This window comes from Delphinapterus leucas, chromosome 3 (assembly GCF_059928025.1).
Source record: "Delphinapterus leucas isolate spDelLeu-1000000601 "Yukka" chromosome 3, BTC_Dleu_Yukka2, whole genome shotgun sequence".
Classification (NCBI taxonomy): Eukaryota; Metazoa; Chordata; class Mammalia; order Artiodactyla; family Monodontidae; genus Delphinapterus; species Delphinapterus leucas.
The window spans coordinates 26,906,077-26,926,271 of record NC_143131.1 but is presented as its reverse complement, the minus strand read 5'-3'; the positions used below and the strand labels follow the sequence as shown (position 1 = coordinate 26,926,271).

Genomic DNA, 20,195 nt, shown 5'->3' with positions numbered 1-20,195 from the left:
GTTTGTTTAAAAAACAAACAGTTTAAAACTACTGCACTTCAACTTAAAAGGATCCAAAACACGTCTCATGCCAGCTGACCCCCCACCCCTTTCCACAGCTAAGAATGACAGCGGGATGCTATGTCTCTATATACAGAAACAAGACAACCTGAAGCCAAATGGATGCCCACTGCAGTGTCCACAGGTCCAGCCCCACAGTGCACGCCCTGAGCTACGGCCCCTCCGGAAGGCATCGCTCCTACAGCCTCCACGCCAAGCAAGGAGCGTCAAGAGTGTGTCTCGGTTGCTTTGTTCTTTTTACAAACTATAGATATATACAGTTGAGATCTCAGGATTTCTAGCCAATGACCAAAGAGTTAACACAACCACCTCACCAATAAAAAAAAAAGAAAATGCCAGAAACATCTTTAAATGCCTTGTCACACCGACAGCAAAGTGCACAGAGTGAGAAGAACACGAGAGCCTTTCCATTCTAAAAATGTTTGGAAATATGTACAACTTTGATACAGTTTCCGGGTGCTCCAGACACCCATGGCCACTTCATGTAAACCACTGACAATTGCTAGGGCACTTTGAGAGACTACGATATGATCATGATCCAACTAAGTAATTAAACCTAATTACCAGACACATCTGGTAACAGACACGTCTCGGGCAAGAGGTGTGTCAATCCCGGCGCTCCCTACTCTAAGGTATTCACAAGGAGACAGGTCAACAGTTTTTTTTTATTCATCCTCTTCCTCCTCCTCTTCTTCATCCTCGTCTTCTTCATCTTCCTCTTCCACCTTTTTCCGGGAAACTTTAGCAGGACCCTTGGCGCCATCAAACTTCCCTTTAGACTTACAGTCTGCGACATCCTTCTCGTATTTCTCCTTCAACTTTGCTGCCTTGTTGATGTATGGCTGCTTCTCGCTGTCACTTAAGTTATTCCACATCTCACCCAGCTTCTTTGCCACATCTTCAGTAGAGACGCCAGGGTTTGTAGATTTGATCTTGGGGCGGAATTCAGAACAGAACAGGAAAAATCCAGACGGTGGCCTCTTGGGGGCATTTGGGTCCTTCTTCTTCTTGCCTCCCTTAGCTGGTCCATAATCCTTCATTTCCCGATCATAGTGCACTTTATCTGCCTTTGCCATTTCATCAAATTTAGACTTCTCTTTCCCAGACGTTGTCTTCCACCTCTCAGAGCATTTCTTGGAAAATTCTGCAAAATTGACAGGGACCTTGGGGTTTTTCTTCTTATGCTCCTCTCTGCACGTCTTCACAAAGACATAAGCAGACATCTTGCCCTTTGGTTTCTTGGGATCACCTTTAGCCATCTTGACTGTACTGTTCGCTAGTCTGGGAAGCGCAGGGCTCGATGCACGGCTTAGCGCTCCACAGCCTGGCGCTAGCTGCCTGCACGAGAGCCGCCTGATTGGCCAGCGGGCTCCGCTGTAGTTGTATTTTTTGTTTGTTTGTTTGTTTTGCGGTACTCGGGCCTCTCACTGTTGTGGCCTCTCCCGTTGCGGAGCACAGGCTCGGGACATGCAGGCTCAGTGGCCATGGCTCACGGGCCCAGCCGCTCCGCGGTATGTGGGATCTTCCCGGACCAGGGCACGAACCCGTGTCCCCTGCATCGGCAGGCAGACTCTCAACCGCTGCGCCACCAGGGAAGCCCTGTAGATGTATTTTTGATGTGTTTGTTGGGGGAGGTGAGTTCCACATCCTCCTACTCCACCATCTTGATCTTCTCTCCTAAGTGCCAATATTTTTTAAAAATAAATCTCTCAATTTTATCTTTTCTTAAATGTATTTATAACTAGTAATTTCTAGTTAATTATTTATAATATTTGACTGAGTCTCTCTTTCTTTAATAAACAGTCTCCTATAACCTTAATCTTGTTTCGAGAGTTTCTCTTTACATGCTAGTCTTAAAAGAAACTAGGTAGCCCCATGTTTCCAGCATCCATCCCTAATGGAGGTTGTATTTACTCTTACATCTCACTTTCCTTACAGCTGTGAAGTGGAAGATATTTCTTCCTAGCTCCCCATGTCTTCTCTTTCTTGCAAAAATTCTGTATCACTGAGGCTTCTGCAGTAGTTCTGTACCTTATTCACTACTTTCATCTCCAAACATTCTAGAAATTCCCATTATTTCTTGAAGACCTTAGGCTCTGGATCACATCTTTCTACTTCAGCCCAGCATCTGTCATCATTTTTGTTGGCCTCTAAATCCCTGTGTATCACTAGTATAAATCTTGGCCTCCAAATTCATGACTCTTTCCCTCTTATGACCATTTTCTTAATTTCATTTTTGCCATCAGTCTCTATTGTCTTCAACTCTGACCCCCAAAACCTCAAATGCAAATATCACACTCAATGACCCCAATCTTCTCTCTGCCATAGTCCTTGCTCAATAATCTTACTACAGCAATTTCTCAATAACATCTTGATCTCAAATCCAGTGATGCCACAGTTTCTCATTATTCTATAGTCATATCTCATTCTTCCCTCTCCTTTGGCAGAGCTTGTGTTTCAAATGCATCATTATAATTGCTCATTTTCCACTATCTTTTCACTATTCATGGAAGTTTATACTTCCATTCTTGAGTCCATGGTCCATTATTTTATCACTCTCTTAAACATAACTTAAAAATTTCACCTCTTTCTTAATATTTCTATAAAATACCAACCATGATGAATTCAATAATTTATCTTCTCAGTACCTGCACTCAAGCACCTGAATGAAAATTGGGAGGATATCACCTTTCACTTGAAGTTAATCATACCAAACATTTGATTTGGTTGACCACTTCCTCACCTTGAAACACTTCTCTTTCTTGATTTTAAGACCTTTATTTTCTATCTAAACTCTACACATGTCATCTAGTTCCCCAAATGTCAGTACTATCTATGTTACAAAAAATTTCAATTATATGTCCCTGGCTCAAATTCCTCTTCTGAGTTTAGGCATGTCTACCTGACATCTTCACATGTGTCTTATAGGCGTGCCAAGATTAATATGGCCAAAAGTTAACTCTTTTTTTCTTCTTTCAGTTTTATTGACTTGTAATTAACGTAAGTTTAAGGTGTACAGCATAATGACAACTTACATATATTGTATAAGCTGACTCTTGATTTCTCCCAAACTGAATCCTTCTTAAATATTTCTTATCTCACCAAATGGCACCACTGTTCTCTCGTTTGTTCAATCCCTGTTTCTTTTCTCTTCCTCATCCCCCACATTCAATCCAGTGCCAGTTCTGTTGATTTTAATTCTAATACATACCTTGAAAGATATCATCCCAGCTCTCATCCCCTTTTGCTTAGATATGACTGTGGCAGCCTCTGACTTGCATTCTTCCTTTTATTGCTCCTCTACAACCAGAGCAATATTTTTATAGCATACATATGATAATGACACTTTCCTTTATTCAAAAGCCCCTCCAATTTCACCTGGTCCTACGATTACTGAAACTGTTGGCCCCTGACAATTTCAACATCCTCACCTCCTTCTGTTTCCCCCTTTCAACTGCACTGACTTCACTTCTCTCCTTCAAACCTGTCAAGCTCTACATGGCTTCAGTGCTTTTGCAAAAGCAATTCTTCCTTCAGGGCCTTTGCACAATCCCCTATTTAGGGCTTTTGCATACACAATCTACCCTTCCCTTTTCGAAGCTGTCTCCTTTTCATCCATCATATCCTAACTAAATAGTGCCTCCTAAAATTGTTCTTCCTATCATATCTTAGGAAGTACGGCTCCCACTTCCAACCCAGTATTTTCTTTTTATGATGAAAACCCGCTCATTTCTTTTCTAGCACTCACACAAGTTTTAAATAATAGCATTATTTATTTGTTGATTATTGTTATTATTATGTGCTTTTCCCATTGTATTGAAAAATATCTATGAAGGCTGGGTCATATATTTTACTAATGATAGCATGCTGGTTTTAACCACAATGCTTGACATTTGATATTGGTTAATTAAAATGTATTTGAATCATTAAATGAGTACATGTGTTTTCATAGAAAATATATAATTGGTTAGTTGTATATAAGTGGTAAGACTCAGCTGACAGTTACTGGGCTTCACAGATTTAATATAGGACACCACATTTTACTTAGTGTCATTAACTTTAAATTTTAGGTATCTGTTTAGAATAAATTAATCCTCCTAGTACTGGCTTGGAATTTTTTAACTAAAAAAAAAAAAACTGAAAGCAAAGGTTATAGATGTAAATTTCCTCCTCTATTAAAACTCTACTTGTTCTTTAATGTCAAATGTGTATTTCTTCTGCACTCTGAAAACTTTGACCACCTTTGTCTTCACTCACCTTTCCTCCTCTCAACTCTTGCAGCTTTCATTCTCAGTAACGCTTATTCAGGACTCATATTCTGTTTTGAATTGTTGATCATATTTTGAAAAATTTATGCCTTGACTCTAGAAGTAGAGTGTACTTATTTTCAAATCCCACAATTACTTTAGCACCCAATAATTACTGACTGTCTAATAGTCAGGAAATTGCATCATCCATCACTTTATTTATGCTATTTATAAGTGCCATCTGAGATCACAATTATCAAGTTAAGTCAGTGATAAGTAATTTCACACACATGTAAATTCATATAATCAGGATAAGGATATTATGGGGAAATATCCTTTACCAGCCTTCAGATATTACCTTACCTCATTAGTCATCTTTCTATCTACAGCCGGGCTTCATGATTGAACAACAGACTTTGTTTCACACTCCGTATCTATCAGTTGGTCATTGTTTTAGGGTAGTTGTGGTTTGAGAGGTCCAGTGGTACTCCTTGTGTTCTATTGCAGGTAGTAATCCCAGCACAAATTCTGGCTCATAAAATGTATTCAACTAATCTTGGTTAAATAAATCATTTACTAGTATGTGACTTAAGATGCTTAATGGCATTGCTACAGCCACTGATATTACCACCAATAGCAGTAACAGCAGCAGCAAAAATCCAACATTATACATCATTTGAAATCACTTGTACTGTTCCTGTCTTCTCTAGTCTGTCAGAGAATAACATCAGAGAAAAACAGTGTGCATATTTCTTTGTCTTTTGATCACAACCTCAATAATATTTCCCCAGGTTTCTCTGTTAATAGTGACATGCCTATACTTTGCTTCACCTGTGAAGAAGCTGTCTGAGAACTGATGGATCTGGATGAGAGGGTAGCCAATTAGGTAATGGCCTCCAGCAAGAGCGGACTCTGTAGAACAGTCGCCTTTGAACTGTGTAGAGTTGAGCTAAAGGGCACAGCAGTTGCATAAATCAGAGAGAAAAGGACAAGGTTACACCTGTAGGTTGACTCAACAGCTATATTTTCTCTGCTCAAATAGTAGAGTAGTATAATGATAGCTAATACAATACTCAGATTAATTAAGTAATCTTGACTTCAATTATTTAGATAACTCAAGAGAGTAGGGAATTGTATCGAAAATTAAAGCGTTAATTTCAGAAATGGAAACATGGCCCTAAAGGGTTTCTATTAGAAAATAACTCATAGGGAGTCTGTTATTAAGTGACTTAACACTTTGAGGGCAAAGAACACTATCAGCAGGACCAGTAGCTATAAATTTAAAGCCAGGGATCTAATATGAAATTTATTAAGTAGATATAGAGAACATGTCACAAATAAGTTTGTAGATATCTTTCTGTAAGAAATTTTTTTCTAACTACTTGTTCGTTTTCTGAACTTGGCTCTGACTTGATGAAAGGAACTGACTAGTCAAAGGAAAAGATGAGTCTGTGCCCAACTGGTCTTATATATTATTGTTAATTTTTTTTTTGCCATAACAGAGATCACCCATGGTTTATAATTTGTACAGAAGTAGTGTGCTGAAACTAGAGATGCACTATGGACAAAACCTCTTGCTACTCCCAAGTGTGTGTACATTTATCAGCAGGCATCTCAGAATCTATTTTTCTTTACTGATGTGCTTCTCTTGTCTTCAGAATAGCTACAAATTAAATTAATTGCAATAGTGTTATCACTTTAATGAGAAATAATAAAATGTGAAAAGTCAAGTTTTTATTATGCAATTATATTTCTTTCTTAGCATTTAAATACAGTGGAATTGACTTGCAGCTGATCCTCAGGGTCCAGGGAAAATTTTGTAAAGGTAACAATTACTTAGGAAGTTAGCTGTACCATGAGTTTATCATTTTAAACTCTCTCTCTGAAGATGTAAACTGAGCCCTTAGAAACCTAATTCAACCATCCAAAATATATAGAAGTTCAAAGTATGAAATAAATTGTATCTTTCATCAATCCTATTAATTTTTAAATTTAAGATACCCACTTTTATTATGCTCATTTGTTCTAGAAAGTAAATGATTATTTAAAGTTTTAAATTTTCACAGTAACATGATGCTTCATATACTTGGCATGTGAACACATATTCAGTACAATTCAATACTGAATATATTGAATTAATAAAGGTATAAGATCAAACTAAGGAAATAAAGTAAAAGTATAAAATGAGCCCTTATTTGTGAACGAATACAGATTACTTTTAGAACATTTTGGGTATGTTGTATCTTAGATAATGATAATTTATACATGTATGGTGCTTTTTAGTTTACAAAGTACTTCTATAAACATTTTTCTTCTCCAGTAAGCCCTGTGGGAAGGACTAGGCAGGTTTTTGTTGTTTTTTTCCCCTCTTTTTTCCTTAACGTCTTTATTGGAGTATAATTGCTTTACAATGTTGTGTTAGTTTCTGCTGTATAACAAAGTAAATCAGCTATATGCATACGTATATCCCCATATCCCCTCCCTCTTTCATCTCCCTCCCACCCTCCTTATCCCACCCCTCTAGGTGGTGCAAAGCACCGAGCTGATAGCTCCCTGTGCTATGCAGCTGCTTCCCACTAGCTGTCTATTTTACATTTGGTAGTGTATATATGTCAATGTTACTCTCTCACTTCGTCCCAGCTTACCCTTCCCCCTCCCCGTGTCCTCAAGTCCATTCTCTACGTCTGTGTCTTTATTTCTGTCCTAAGCAGGTATTTTTATTACCTAAAAAGAAACTGAGTCACAGAAAGGTTATTTGATCACTTCACACAGTTAATAGGTAGCAGAACCAGGATCTGACAGAACATAGAGTCACTCTATAAATACCATCACATTCATTTTCCCTTAACAGCCAACAGTATTGTCTATAAATACTCTTAATAGATTGACTGTTTTAGAAAGATACATTCCTTAAGATTTCATCAAATTTTGCCAAATAACTTGGTAGGTTTTTCATGTGATAATTTGTGCAGTAACTTGTTTTTCACTAAACTGTACCCTCAAGATTTATCTCTCTGTATTTAAGTAGATATATGTTTCAAGGATTGTGTCCTCTGGCTTCCATCAGGGATAAGTGACAGCTGTCTGTGCATGAATGAAGCATAAAGGCTGTTTTCCATCAACGGAGGAAGAGATCATTGCTTTTCACTCTCATCCTTTGAAGTATTTAATTTTACAGCCATCTGAGTCAACTTTTATTCTTTTAGCATGTGTTCTAGAATTTTAAAAGGAAAGAAGGCAGAAAAGTTCAACACCTAAGTAGACAGCTTTGTCAAATGTTACTCCCACATTGTTTTACAAGGTTCTTTTTGTTCTGTAGTAAATGGCAGTGTCTTTCACTGAAGGAGTAATTTATAAATATCTCCTTTTGGTTTAGACTTCTATGTTCCTTATAGAACTCTTAAATTTGGTTCCGAATATATTTTTCCCTCTTGGGAAATAAGAGTAGAACATTTTGTTCTCTGATATTAACTCAGTGTATCGCTATTAAATAGATGCTACAGAGGTGGAAAACGGACATGCAAAAATCATTCTTCAGGTTTCTTTCCACTTTTGAAAAATGGTGAGGTTAGAAGGAACATGATCTCTTCTGAGTTCTGGCCGGGAAAGATATAAGAAGCAGCCCCTGACATTCAGAAGCCCGCCTGGCACTCACAGCAGGTCATGTTATTCTCTAAGTAGGCATAAACTATCTCACAGAATACCAACCTCAGACAAGGTTACTCTGAGATCATGATAAAAGGAGATAAAGCAAGGCCACTTCATAATTCTGTCTAAGCACAGACAAAAACAAGGTCGCTCTGCCACCCACAAAATATCAAACACCCCCTTACTCATCCAGAATTCATGACTGCTACTTCTTTATCAATTACAGTTTTATCTTCATTCTTGTCTCCACTCCTTGTCAATTAGGTTTGTTGAGATATACAATCATGGAAGTTCCCCTGTTTTCTGAAAGCATGCAATCTTGTGTGAACCCCTGCTTCCTTAGATCCTCTTGCTCCAAATCAGCCAATCAAAACCAAAATCCAATGAAAGGTTCTTTTTAACCATCTCTTAGACACCCCATGATTCCCAATATAGTAAGTATTAAATCAAACCTCTCTCAACTAGAATTGTATTCCTGGTGATCTTTGGCTGCAGGACATTGACACATTTTTGCTCTTTGTCTCAGTTTGTTACTAGTTATTTGAAATTGAGCAAATTATTTAGGTACTCTGGTCTTTGTTTTTTCTCTATAAAATGGAGATGTTTATATTTACCATAAGATTGTTAAGGTGTTTGTTGAGATAAGCAATTTAAAGTACCCTAATTGTGCGGTAACACAGGAATTAGTATTATTATTTCTCTCATTTTTTAAAAAAACATCTTTATTGGAGTATAATTGCTTTACAATGGTGCGTTAGTTTCTGCTTTATAACAAAGTGAATCAGTTATACATATACATATGTTCCCATATCTCTTCCCTCTTGCGTCTCCCTCCCTCCCACCCTCCCTATCCTACCCCTCTAGGTGGTCACAAAGCACCGAGCTGATCTCCCTGTGCTATGCGGCTGCTTACCACTAGCTATCTATTTTACGTTTAGTAGTGTATATATGTCCATGCCACTCTCTCACTTTGTCACAGCTTACCCTTCCCCCTCCCCATATCCTCAAGTCCATTCTCTAGTAGGTCTGTGTCTTTATTCCTGTCTTACCCCTAGGTTCTTCATGACATTTTTTTTTTCTTAAATTCCATATATATGTGTTAGCATACGGTATTTGTCTTTCTCTTTCTGACTTACTTCACTCTGTATGACAGACTCTAGGTCCATCCACCTCATTACAAATAGCTCAATTTTGTTTCTTTTTATGGCTGAGTAATATTCCATTGTATATATGTGCCACATCTTCTTTATCCATTCATCCGACGATGGACACTTAGGTTGTTTCCATGTCCTGGCTACTGTAAATAGAGCTGCAATGAACATTTTGGTACATGACTCTTTTTGAATTATGGTTTTCTCAGGGTATATGCCCAGTAGTGGGATTGCTGGGTCATATGGTAGTTCTATTTGTAGTTTTTTAAGGAACCTCCATACTGTTCTCCATAGGGAATGTACCAATTCACATTCCCACCAGCAGTGCAAGAGTGTTCCCTTTTCTCCACACCTTCTCCAGCATTTATTGTTTCTAGATTTTTTGATGATGGCCATTCTGACTGGTGTGAGATGATATCTCATTGTAGTTTTGATTTGTATTTCTCTAATAATTAATGATGTTGAGCATTCTTTCATGTGTTTGTTGGCAATCTGTATATCTTCTTTGGGGAAATGTTTATTTGGGTCTTCAGCCCATTTTTGGATTGGGTTGTTTGTTTGTTTGATATTGAGCTGCATGAGCTGCTTGTAAATTTTGGAGATTAATCCTTCATCAGTTGCTTCATTTGCAAATATTTTCTCCCATTCTGAGTGTTGTCTTTTCATCTTGTTTATGGTTTCCTTTGCTGTGCAAAAGTTTTTAAGTTTCGTTAGGTCCCATTTGTTTATTTTTGTTTTTATTTCCATTTCTCTAGGAGGTGGGGCAGAAAGGATCTTGCTGTGATTTATGTCATAGAGTATTCTGCCTATGTTTTCCTCTAACAGTTCGATAGTTTCTGGCCTTATATTTAGGTCTTTAATCCATTTTGAGCTTATTTTTGTGTATGGTGTTAGGGAGTGATCTAATCTCATACTTTTACATGTAGCTGTCCAGTTTTTACAGCACCACTTATTGAAGAGGCTGTCCTTTGTACACTGTACATTCCTGCCTCCCTTATCAAAGATAAGGTGACAATATGTGTGTGGGTTTATCTCTGGGCTTTCTATCCTGTTCTATTGATTTATATTTCTGTGTTTGTGCCAGTACCATACTGCCTTGATTACTGTAGCTTTGTAGTATAGTCTGAAGTCAGGGAGCCTGATTCCTCCAGATCTGTTTTTCGTTCTTAAGATTGCTTTGGCTATTCGGGGTCTTTTGTGTTTCCATACAAATTGTGAAATTTTTTGTTCTAGTTCTGTGAAAAATGTCAGTGGTAGATTGATAGGGATTGCATTGAATCTGTAGATTGCTTTGGGTAGTAGAGTCATTTTCACAAGGTTGATTCTTCCAATACAAGAACATGGTATATCTCTCCATCTATTTGTATCATCTTTAATTTCGTTCATCAGTGTCTTATAATTATCTGCATACAGGTCTTTTGTCTCCTTAGGTAGGTTTATTCCTAGATATTTTATTATTTTTGTTGCAATGGTAAATGGGAGTGTTTTCTTGATTTCACTTTCAGATTTTTCATCCTTAGTGTATAGGAATGCCAGAGATTTCTGTGCATTAATTTTGTATCCTGCTACCTTATAAAATTCATTGATTAGCTCTAGTAGTTTTCTGGTAGCATCTTTAGCATTCTCTATGTATAGTATCATGTCATCTGCAAACAGTGACAGCTTTACTTCTTTTCTGATTTGTATTCCTTTTATTTCCTTTTATTCTCTGATTGATGTGGCTAAAACTTCCAAAACTATGTTGAATAATAGTGGTGAGAGAGGGCAACCTTGTCTTGTTCCTGATCTTAGTGGAAATGCTTTCAGTTTTTCACCATTGAGGATGATGTTGGCTGTGGGTTTGTCATATATGGCCTTTATTATGTTGAGGAAAGTTCCCTCTATGCCTACTTTCTGCAGGGTTTTTATCATAAATGGGTGTGGAATTTTGTCGGAAACTTTCTCTGCATCTATTGAGATGATCATATGGTTTTGCTCCTTCAATTTGTTAATATGGTTTATCACATTGATTGATTTGCATATATTGAAGAATCTTTGCATTCCTGGAATAAACCCCACTTGATCATGGTGTATGATCCTTTTAATGTGCTGTTGGATTCTGTTTGGTAGTGTTTTGTTGAGGATTTTTGCATCTATATTCATCAGTGATATTGGCCTGTAGTTTTCTTTCTTTGTGACATCCTTGTCTGGTTTTGGTATCAGGGTGATGGTGGCCTCATAGAATGAGTTTGGGAGTGTTCCTCCCTCTGCTATATTTTGGAAGAGTTTGAGAAGAATAGGTGTTAGCTCTTCTCTAAATGTTTGATAGAATTCGCCTGTGAAGCCATCTGGTCCTGGGCTTTTGTTTGTTGGAAGATTTTTAATCACAGTTTCAATTTCAGTGCTAGTGATTGGTCTGTTCCTATTTGCTATTTCTTCCTGATTCAGTCTTGGCAGGTTGTGCATTTCTAAGAATTGTCCATTTCTTCCAGGTTGTCGATTTTATTGGCATAGAGTTGCTTGTAGCAATCTCTCATGATCTTTTGTATTTCTGCAGTGTCGGTTGTTTCATCTCCTTTTTCATTTCTAATTCTATTGATTTGAGTCTTCTCCCTTTTTTTCTTGATGAGTCTGGCTAATGGTTTATCAATTTTGTTTATCTTCTCAAAGAACCAGCTTTTAGTTTTATTGATCTTTGCTGTCGTTTCCTTCATTTCTTTTTTATTTATTTCTGATCTGATCTTTATGATTTCTTTCCTTCTTCTAACTTTGGGGTTCTTCTGTTCTTCTTTCTCTAACTGCTTTAGGTGCAAGGTTAGGTTGTTTATTCTAGATATTTCCTGTTTTTTAAGGTAGGATTGTATTGCTATAAACTTCCCTCTCAGAACTGTTTCTGCTGCATCCCATAGGTTTTGGGTCGTCGTGTCTCCATTGTCATTTGTTTCTAGGTTTTTTTTTATTTCCTCTTTGATTTCTTCAGTGATCACTTCATTATTAAGTAGTGTATTGTTTAGCCTCCATGTGTTTGTATTTTTTACAGATCTTTTCCTGTAATTGATATCTAGTCTCATAGCGTTGTGCCTGGAAAAGATACTTGATACAATTTCTATTTTCTTAAAGTTACCAAGGCTTGATTTGTGACCCAAGATATGATCTGTCCTGGAGAATGTTCCATGAGCACTTGAGAAAAACGTGTATTCTGTTGTTTTTGGATGGAGTGGCCTATAAATATCAATTAAGTCCATCTTGTTTAATGTATCATTTAAAGCTTGTGTTTCCTTCTTTATTTTCATTTTGGATGATCTGTCCATTGGTGAAAGTGGGGTGTTAAAGTCCCCTACTATGACTGTGTTACTGTCAATTTCCCCTTTTATGGCTGTTAGTATTTGCCTTCTGTATTGAGGTGCTCCTATGTTGGGTGCATAAATATTTACAATTGTTATATCTTCTTCTTGGATCGATCCCTTGATCACTATGTAGTGTCCTTCTTTGTCTCTTCTAATAGTCTTTATTTTAAAGTCTATTTTGTCTGATATGAGAATTGCTACTCCAGCTTTCTTTTGGTTTCCATTTGCATGGAATATCTTTTTCCATCCCCTCACTTTCAGTCTGTATGTGTCTCTAGGTCTGAAGTGGGTCTCTTGTAGATAGCATATATATGGGTCTTGTTTTTGTATCCATTCAGCCAGTCTGTGTCTTTTGGTGGGAACATTTAATTCATTTACATTTAAGGTAATTATCGATATATATGTTCCTCTTCTCATTTTCTTAATTGTTTTGGGTTTGTTATTATAGGTCTTTTCCTTCTCTTGTGTGTCTTGCCTAGAGAAGATCCTTTAGCATTTGTTGTAAAGCTGGTTTGGTGGTCCTGATCTCTCTCAGCTTTTGCTTCTCTGTAAAGGTTTTAATTTCTCCATCAAATCTGAATGAGATCCCTGCTGGGTAGAGTAATCTTGGTTGTAGGTTTTTCTCCTTCATCACTTTAAATATGTCCTGCCAGTCCCTTCTGGCTTGCAGAGTTTTTGCTGAAAGATCAGCTGTTAACCTTATGGGGATTCCCTTGTGTGTTATTTGTTGTTTTTCCCTTGCTGCTTTTAATATATTTTCTTTGTATTTAATGTTTGACAGTTTGATTAATATGTGTCTTGGCGTGTTTCTCCTTGGATTTATCCTGTGTGGGACTCTCTGTGCTTCCTGGACTTGATTAACTATTTCCTTTCCCATATTAGGGAAGTTTTCATCTATAATCTCTTCAAATATTTTCTCCGTCTCTTTCTTTTCCTCTTCTTCTTCTGAAACCCCTATAATTCGAATGTTGGTGCGTTTAATGTTGTCCCAGAGGTCTGTGAGACTGTCCTCAGTTCTTTTCATTCTTTTTTCTTTATTCTTCTCTGCAGTAGTTATTTCCACTATTTTATCTTCCAGGTCACTTATCCGTTCTTCTGCCTCAGTTATTCTGCTATTGATCCCTTCTAGAGTATTTTTAATTTCATTTATTGTGTTGTTCATCGTTGTTTGTTTCCATCTTTAGTTCTTCTAGGTCCTTGTTAAATGTTTCTTGCATTTTGTCTATTCTATTTCCAAGATTTTGGATCATCTTTACTATCATTATTCTGAATTGTTTTTCAGGTAGACTGCCTATTTCCTCTTCATTTGTTAGGTCTGGTGGGTTTTTATCTTTCTCCTTCATACTCTGTGTGTTTTTCTGTCCTCTCATTTTGCTTATCTTACCATGTTTGGGGTCTCCTTTTTGCAGGCTGTAGGTTCGTAGTTCCCTTTGTTTTTGGTGTTTGTCCCCAGTGGCTAAGGTTGGTTCAGTGGGTTGTGTAGGCTTCCTGGTGGAGGGGACTAGTGCCTGTGTTCTGGTGGATGAGGCTGGATCTTGTCTTTCTGGTGGGCAGGTCCATGTCGGGTGGTGTGTTTTGGGGTGTCTGTGGCCTTATTATGATTTTAGGCAGCCTCTCTGCTAATAGGTGGGGTTGTGTTCCTGTCTTGCTAGTTGTTTGGCATAGGATGTCCAGCACTGTAGCTTGCTGGTCGTTGAGTGAAGCTGGGTGTTGGTGTTGATATGGAGATCTCTAGGAGATTTTTGCCGTTTGATATTATGTGGAGCTGGGAGGTCTCTTGTGGACCAGTGTCCTGAAGTTGGCTCTCCCACCTTAGAGACACAGCACTGACTGCTGGCAGCACCAAGAGCCTTTCATCCACACGGCTCAGAATAAAAGGGAGAAAAAGTAGAAAGAAAGAAAGAAAGAGGATAAAAGAAAATAAAATAAAGTAAGGTAAAATAAAATAAAGTTATTGAAATAAAAAATAATTATTAAGAAAAAAATTTAAAGAAAAAAAAAGGACGGATAGAACCCTAGGACAAATGGTGAAAGCAAAGCTCTACAGACAAAATCTCACAGAGAAGCATACACATACACACTCCCAAAAAGAGGAAAATGGGAAAAAATAATAAATCTTGCTCTTAAAGTCCACCTCCTCAATTTGGGATGATTCGTTGTCTTTTCGTGTATTCAACAGATACAGGGTACATCAAGTTGATTGTGGAGATTTAATCCGCTGCTCCTGAGGCTGCTGGGAGAGATTTCCCTTTCTCTTCTTTGTTCACAGAGCTCCTGGGGTTCAGCTTTGGATTTGGCCCGGCCTCTGTCTGTAGGTCACCGGAGGGTGCCTGTTCTTCGCTCAGGCAGGATGGGGTTAAAGGAGCTGCTGATTCGGTGGCTCTGGCTGACTCAGGCCGTGGGGAGGGAGGGGTGCGGATGCGGGACGAGCCTGCGGCGGCAGAGGCCAGCACGACGTTGCATCAGCCTGAGGCGCGCCGTGCATTCTCCCGGGGGAGTTGTCCCTGGATCCCGGGACCCTGGCAGTGGTGGGCTGCACGGGCTCCCCGGAAGGGAGGTGTGGATAGTGACCTGTGCTCGCACAGCGGCTTCTTGGTGGCGGCAGCAGCAGCCTTTGCATCTCATGCCCGTCTCTGGGGTCTGCGCTGTTAGCCGTGGCTCGCGCCTGTCTCTGGAGCTCCTTTAGGCAGCGCTCTTAATCCCCTCTCCTCACGCACCAGGAAACAAAGAGGGAAGAAAAAGTCTCTTGCCTTTATGGCAGGTCCAGACTTTTCCCCGGACTCCCTCCCGGCTAGCCGTGGTGCACTAACCCCTTCAGGCTGTGTTCACGCTGCCAACCCCAGTCCTCTTCCTGCGCTCTGACCTAAGCCCGAGCCTCAGCTCCTAGCCCCGCCCGCCCAGGCGGGTGAGCAGACAAGCCTCTCGGGCTGGTGAGTGCTGGTCGGCACTGATCCTCTGTGTGGGAATCTCTCTGCTTTGCCCTCTGCACCCCTGTGGCTGCGCTCTGCTCTGTCTCCGAAGCTCCCCCTCCTCCGCCACCCGCAGTCTCTGCCCGTGAAGGGGCTTTCTAGTGTGTGGAAACCTTTCCTCCTTCACAGCTCCCTCCCACTGGTGCAGGTCCCGTCCTTATTCTTTTGTCTCTGTTTATTCTTTTTTCTTTTGCCCTACCCAGGTATGTAGGGAGTTTTTGCCTTTTGGGAGGTCTGAGGTCTTCTGCCAGCGTTCAGTAGGTGTTCTGTAGGAGTTGTTCCCCGTGTAGATGTATTTCTGATGTATCTATGGGGGGAGGAAGGTGATCTCCGCGTCTTACTCTTCAGCCATCTTCCTAAAGTCTATTTCTCTCATTTCATAGTATTTTCTCCTTTTCCTTCCTTTTCTGATTTTCCCCAAATTCAATCATAATAATCTTCTCCGTTGTTTGATCTATGATTTGTAACTCATATGATTTTTTAAATCTACAAACGAAACCTTCCTTTCGGGATTTCCCTTGGCCCTCCAGTGGTTAGGACCCTGCACTTCCACTGAAGGGGGCGCGGATTCTGTCCCTGGTCAGGGAACTAAGATCCTGCATGCCGTATGGCACAGCCAAAAGAAAAGAAGAGAAAAAGAGACCTTCCTTTGAACTGTTTAATTGGGAATCAGAATTTTGACAATGGGTTCAGCAGGTTTATAACCATTGTCCTGACTTTGTTTTACTATCACCATACTTGAGAAAAAACTCTGGTGCCCTTGGAAATCATTTATTGACAACCCTGAGTTCCAGGGTGTGAACTGGGCAATGTGGACACAAATGAATTAGATGTCATCCTACCATCAAATAACACGTGTTCATCTCCAATAATATGTGAACTATCAGCCATACTAATAGTTCTTAAATATGTTTCTAATCCAATATGTCTGGTGTTTATGACACAGTCCTGTAGTCCTAGTGCTACATCAAGCTTCTCATTTGGTGAGATGGGATTCACTGACAAATTGGATAATAAATCCAGAGGCTAATCCAATTCAAATACACCCTCAAAATACTTAAATAGAAATCTGACAGATATAAAAGGAGGAATTGAAAAAATTCTGCATTCACTGAGAATTATAATAGAAACTATAAATTAAGCAGGAAAAAATAATGAGAAGATTTGGAGAATTTGAACAACACAAGAAACTATCATCTTCATTACATTTATGTGTGGGTATGTGTGTGTGTGTGTGTGTAGCTTCACCCAATAAACCAAGTAAAATCATAGTTTTTAGACATATGTAGAACATTTACAGAGTTTGACCCCATCCTATCCCATAAAGGAAGTTTTAAGAAATATCAAAGAATTGGTAATACATGGACCACCTTCTCTGGCCAAAATTTAATAAAACTAAAAATAAGCAATAGATTTGGAGGCTTTCAGATTCTCTTTTCCAAAACTCAAGGGATCTCTGGCTTTGTGTAGCTCTTTGGGACCCTGTGTCACTGCCTTTGAAGTCAAAAGCCAGTGACTTTAAGAACTCAGTACGTGATGATGCTTCATCCCTTTGCTTTTTCATCCTTCCAAAACATCCCCAACATCTACTGCCTGGAAGATTGCTTAAAAAAATATTAAAAAAGAAAAATAGAACAGATATAAACCAATAGAAAAGGCAGTAGACCAGTGTAAGCAGGGATAAGCATAGCTTTGGTTGACAGAAAGAGTTAGATAGTATTCTTGGGTCTGGTATGACTAGCGCAAGGGAACTGGGTAGGAGGAAATAGGGCATATGATTGAGCGTGATGAGAGCAACCAACTCAAGCAGCTTTGGGAAAATTTACACAGAGAAGTTTAGACTGGAAGCAATGAACAGTGATCAACAACTTTGTTTTCTGAAATTATAACATTGGGTTCTTAGGAAACTCAATTGGGCAACTGTATAGACAGCATTTCAAGGAGGAGAGACAGAACTTGGAGAATGCACATTTATGAGGTGATAAATGCTTGGTACCAAAAAATGTCATAGTCAGGCAAGTGGGTATTTAAACGATAGTATGCACCAGCATAAGAAACCAATGTTCTGGTTATTGCTTCTAGAGTGGTGTTCTCAAGTTATCCCTAATAAATATTTCTATCTGGGCTAAGTGATTTAATGAGAGCAAGAAGTTCATATACCAGTGTACAAAGAAAAGTGAAAAAAGAGAGGGGCTCAGTAGCAAAAAATGACTGAGGGAGTGATTTTATAATTGATGAAGATATGAGTACCACCGTGCTTACCACCTCCACTTCTCACTCTGCCAAAACACACTGGCAAGTGGGAAAAAATGATAATCCAGGAAGATAAATCCATTCTTTCATCCATATAAGAAAAAACTGAGTGTGATGCTAAAGGGCATTTTGAATTTAATCCAATCCAGCTATAATCTTACATTTTATAAGCTTCCACTTGGCATAAAGAGCCCCAATGTTGATATCCAAGGAGGAAAGAAGGGAAATAATATTTTGACAGCTTTTTTCCCCTAGTGTTTTCTTTCTTATACCTTTCCCCTTGTGACTTTTTCTTTATCTTTATATTTGAGTTGGGGAAATTAGTATGAAGATGAATGAAAAAATGCTATCATGCCTTTTTTGTTGTTGTTCTGATATATCATTAAAAAAAAAACGGTACTGATGAACCTAGTGGCAGGGCAGGAATAAAGATGCAGACGTAGAGAACGGACTTGAGGACACGGAGGGCAAGGGGAAGCTGGGACGAAGTGAGAGAGTAGCATGGACATATATACACTACCAAACGTAAAATAGATAGCTAGTGGGAAGCTGCTACATAACACAGGGAGATCAGCTCCATGCTCTGAAACCACCTAGAGGGGTATGATAGGGAGGGTGGGAGGGAGGCTTAAGAGGGTGGGGATATGGGGATATATGTATACATATAGCTGATTCACTTTGTTGTACAGCAGAAACTAACACAACATTGTAAAGCAATTATACTCCAATAAAGATATTTAAAAAAATTAAATATCTTGGAAAAGGTTAAAATGACTAATTTTTCTTTAATATTGAAGCAGTATGGATTTTAATTTAGTTTTTATTATATATTGAAATAAATTCCACTCAAATAATGATTTACTTAAAATTCAGGACACTGGATATTTTTGGAAATAATTTTATACTCTTAATTAATTACATGTATAATTTATTATATTATAGATGCATAAAATAAAAATACAACCCCATTGATTCAATCATGTATAATAACATAGAGTGATTCAAAGAAATTTTAAGCTCCGTGTTTTAATTCAATATCCTTATTTGCAGTATAAATGAACATTTAGTAAAATTTTACTGTACAATCATCGAAATAACCTTTCTTAACAATATATTTCATGTAGTTTTTTTATTACTCTTCTTACTTTAATCTAAAATTTCACAGAAGTGTAATTTAGTGCACATTTTAAATAAAAAGGTATTTTCATAACTATTGTAGCTACTAGCTACAAAACACCTCTGAGCACCTTCATCAGAAAAGAGCTCCCACATCATAACTAGCTCAATAAAACTGGTTAAACATTTACTCAGGAAATAAATAAAAAACAATTCTGCCTTCAATTAAAAAAAGGACAGCCTGAGGTATGCAGATGATCAACAGACTCAGCTGTCATTTAAAAAAATGTTCAGATACTGAAATTTTCATTTAATTACCTTTTGAACTTTGATAGTATTTTATACATCATAAGGCTGTATTAGTCAGGGTCCCAGCAGGAAACAGATGACACAATCAATTGAGTAATTGAAGAGAGTTTAATAAAGGGACTACTTCCAAAGTCATGGACAGGATTTAGAGATACCAGTAAGGTACTGTGAAGTTCCCTGGGGCTAACAACTGTTTGAAGTCATGTTTATCCCAAGACTTGAAAGGACACCAGGACAGAGTGGTTCCTAGAATAGAGAGAAATGGAGAGGGTCATCTGACAGGAGCTGTGGTCTTTGGTAGTAACCTGTCAGGGAGGAAGCGTGGAGAATAAATACCCAAACTTCATTCTCCTTTCTACCCTGTGGTGCTTCCCATTGACTAAAGTCATAAGTAAGCCTCAGTGCATGGGACCCTGTTGGTGCACTTTGTACTAGTTAGCTTTACCTGCAAGACACAGAGCTCAAGGAAGAAGGACTGAAATTAGGTATGGGAGAAAAACAGAACACAGCCAGCTTATGGGCTCAGAAGGACAATTTAGGCATTCACTCAGAAAATGTTTATTGAACATCTGTTATATACTATGTATTGTGCTAGGCACTGGGGCTAAAAATATGAACAGACCATAATTCTCACAAGTAGAAAAACAACCTGGGTTTTTCTCCCTTTTTCTGAAACATACAGATTAAAAAGGGACTAAGGAAAACAAAAATAGGAAAACATTCACTATAAAGAAAAGATATTATGAAGTATAAAATAGTCACTCGTAGAAAAAAATATAGTAAGAACTACTTTGCATCCCAGCCTCCATCTGCCTTGAAAGATAAAGGCTTGTAAAAATTATTCTGGACCTAAAAATTCCTATAAATGAATAGTAGGCCCAAGTTATATGAGGAGGCATAGGGAATTGATTCATGCTTAATAAACCCTGCAATTAATAAAACCTTGTTCCTCGGCTACTCCTTCCTCTGGGGAGCTCTCAGTATTTTACAGCCCTTGTCAAAGAAACCTTATAACTCCTCTGTGTTATAAAGAATGGGATAAGTGTGACAGCGGGGTGGGTATTTTTTCTCCCTCTTCTGTACCTGGGATCCTTTACCAGGGAATCAATGCTTTGC

The 20,195-nt window shown here is 38.5% G+C and overlaps 1 pseudogene; it reads right to left on the bottom strand.

Moving 5' to 3' along the window:
• Nucleotides 1-355: 355 nt before the first annotated feature.
• Nucleotides 356-1,358, bottom strand: LOC111169989 (high mobility group protein B3 pseudogene; annotated as a pseudogene).
• Between the last annotated feature and the right edge of the window lie 18,837 nt (nt 1,359-20,195).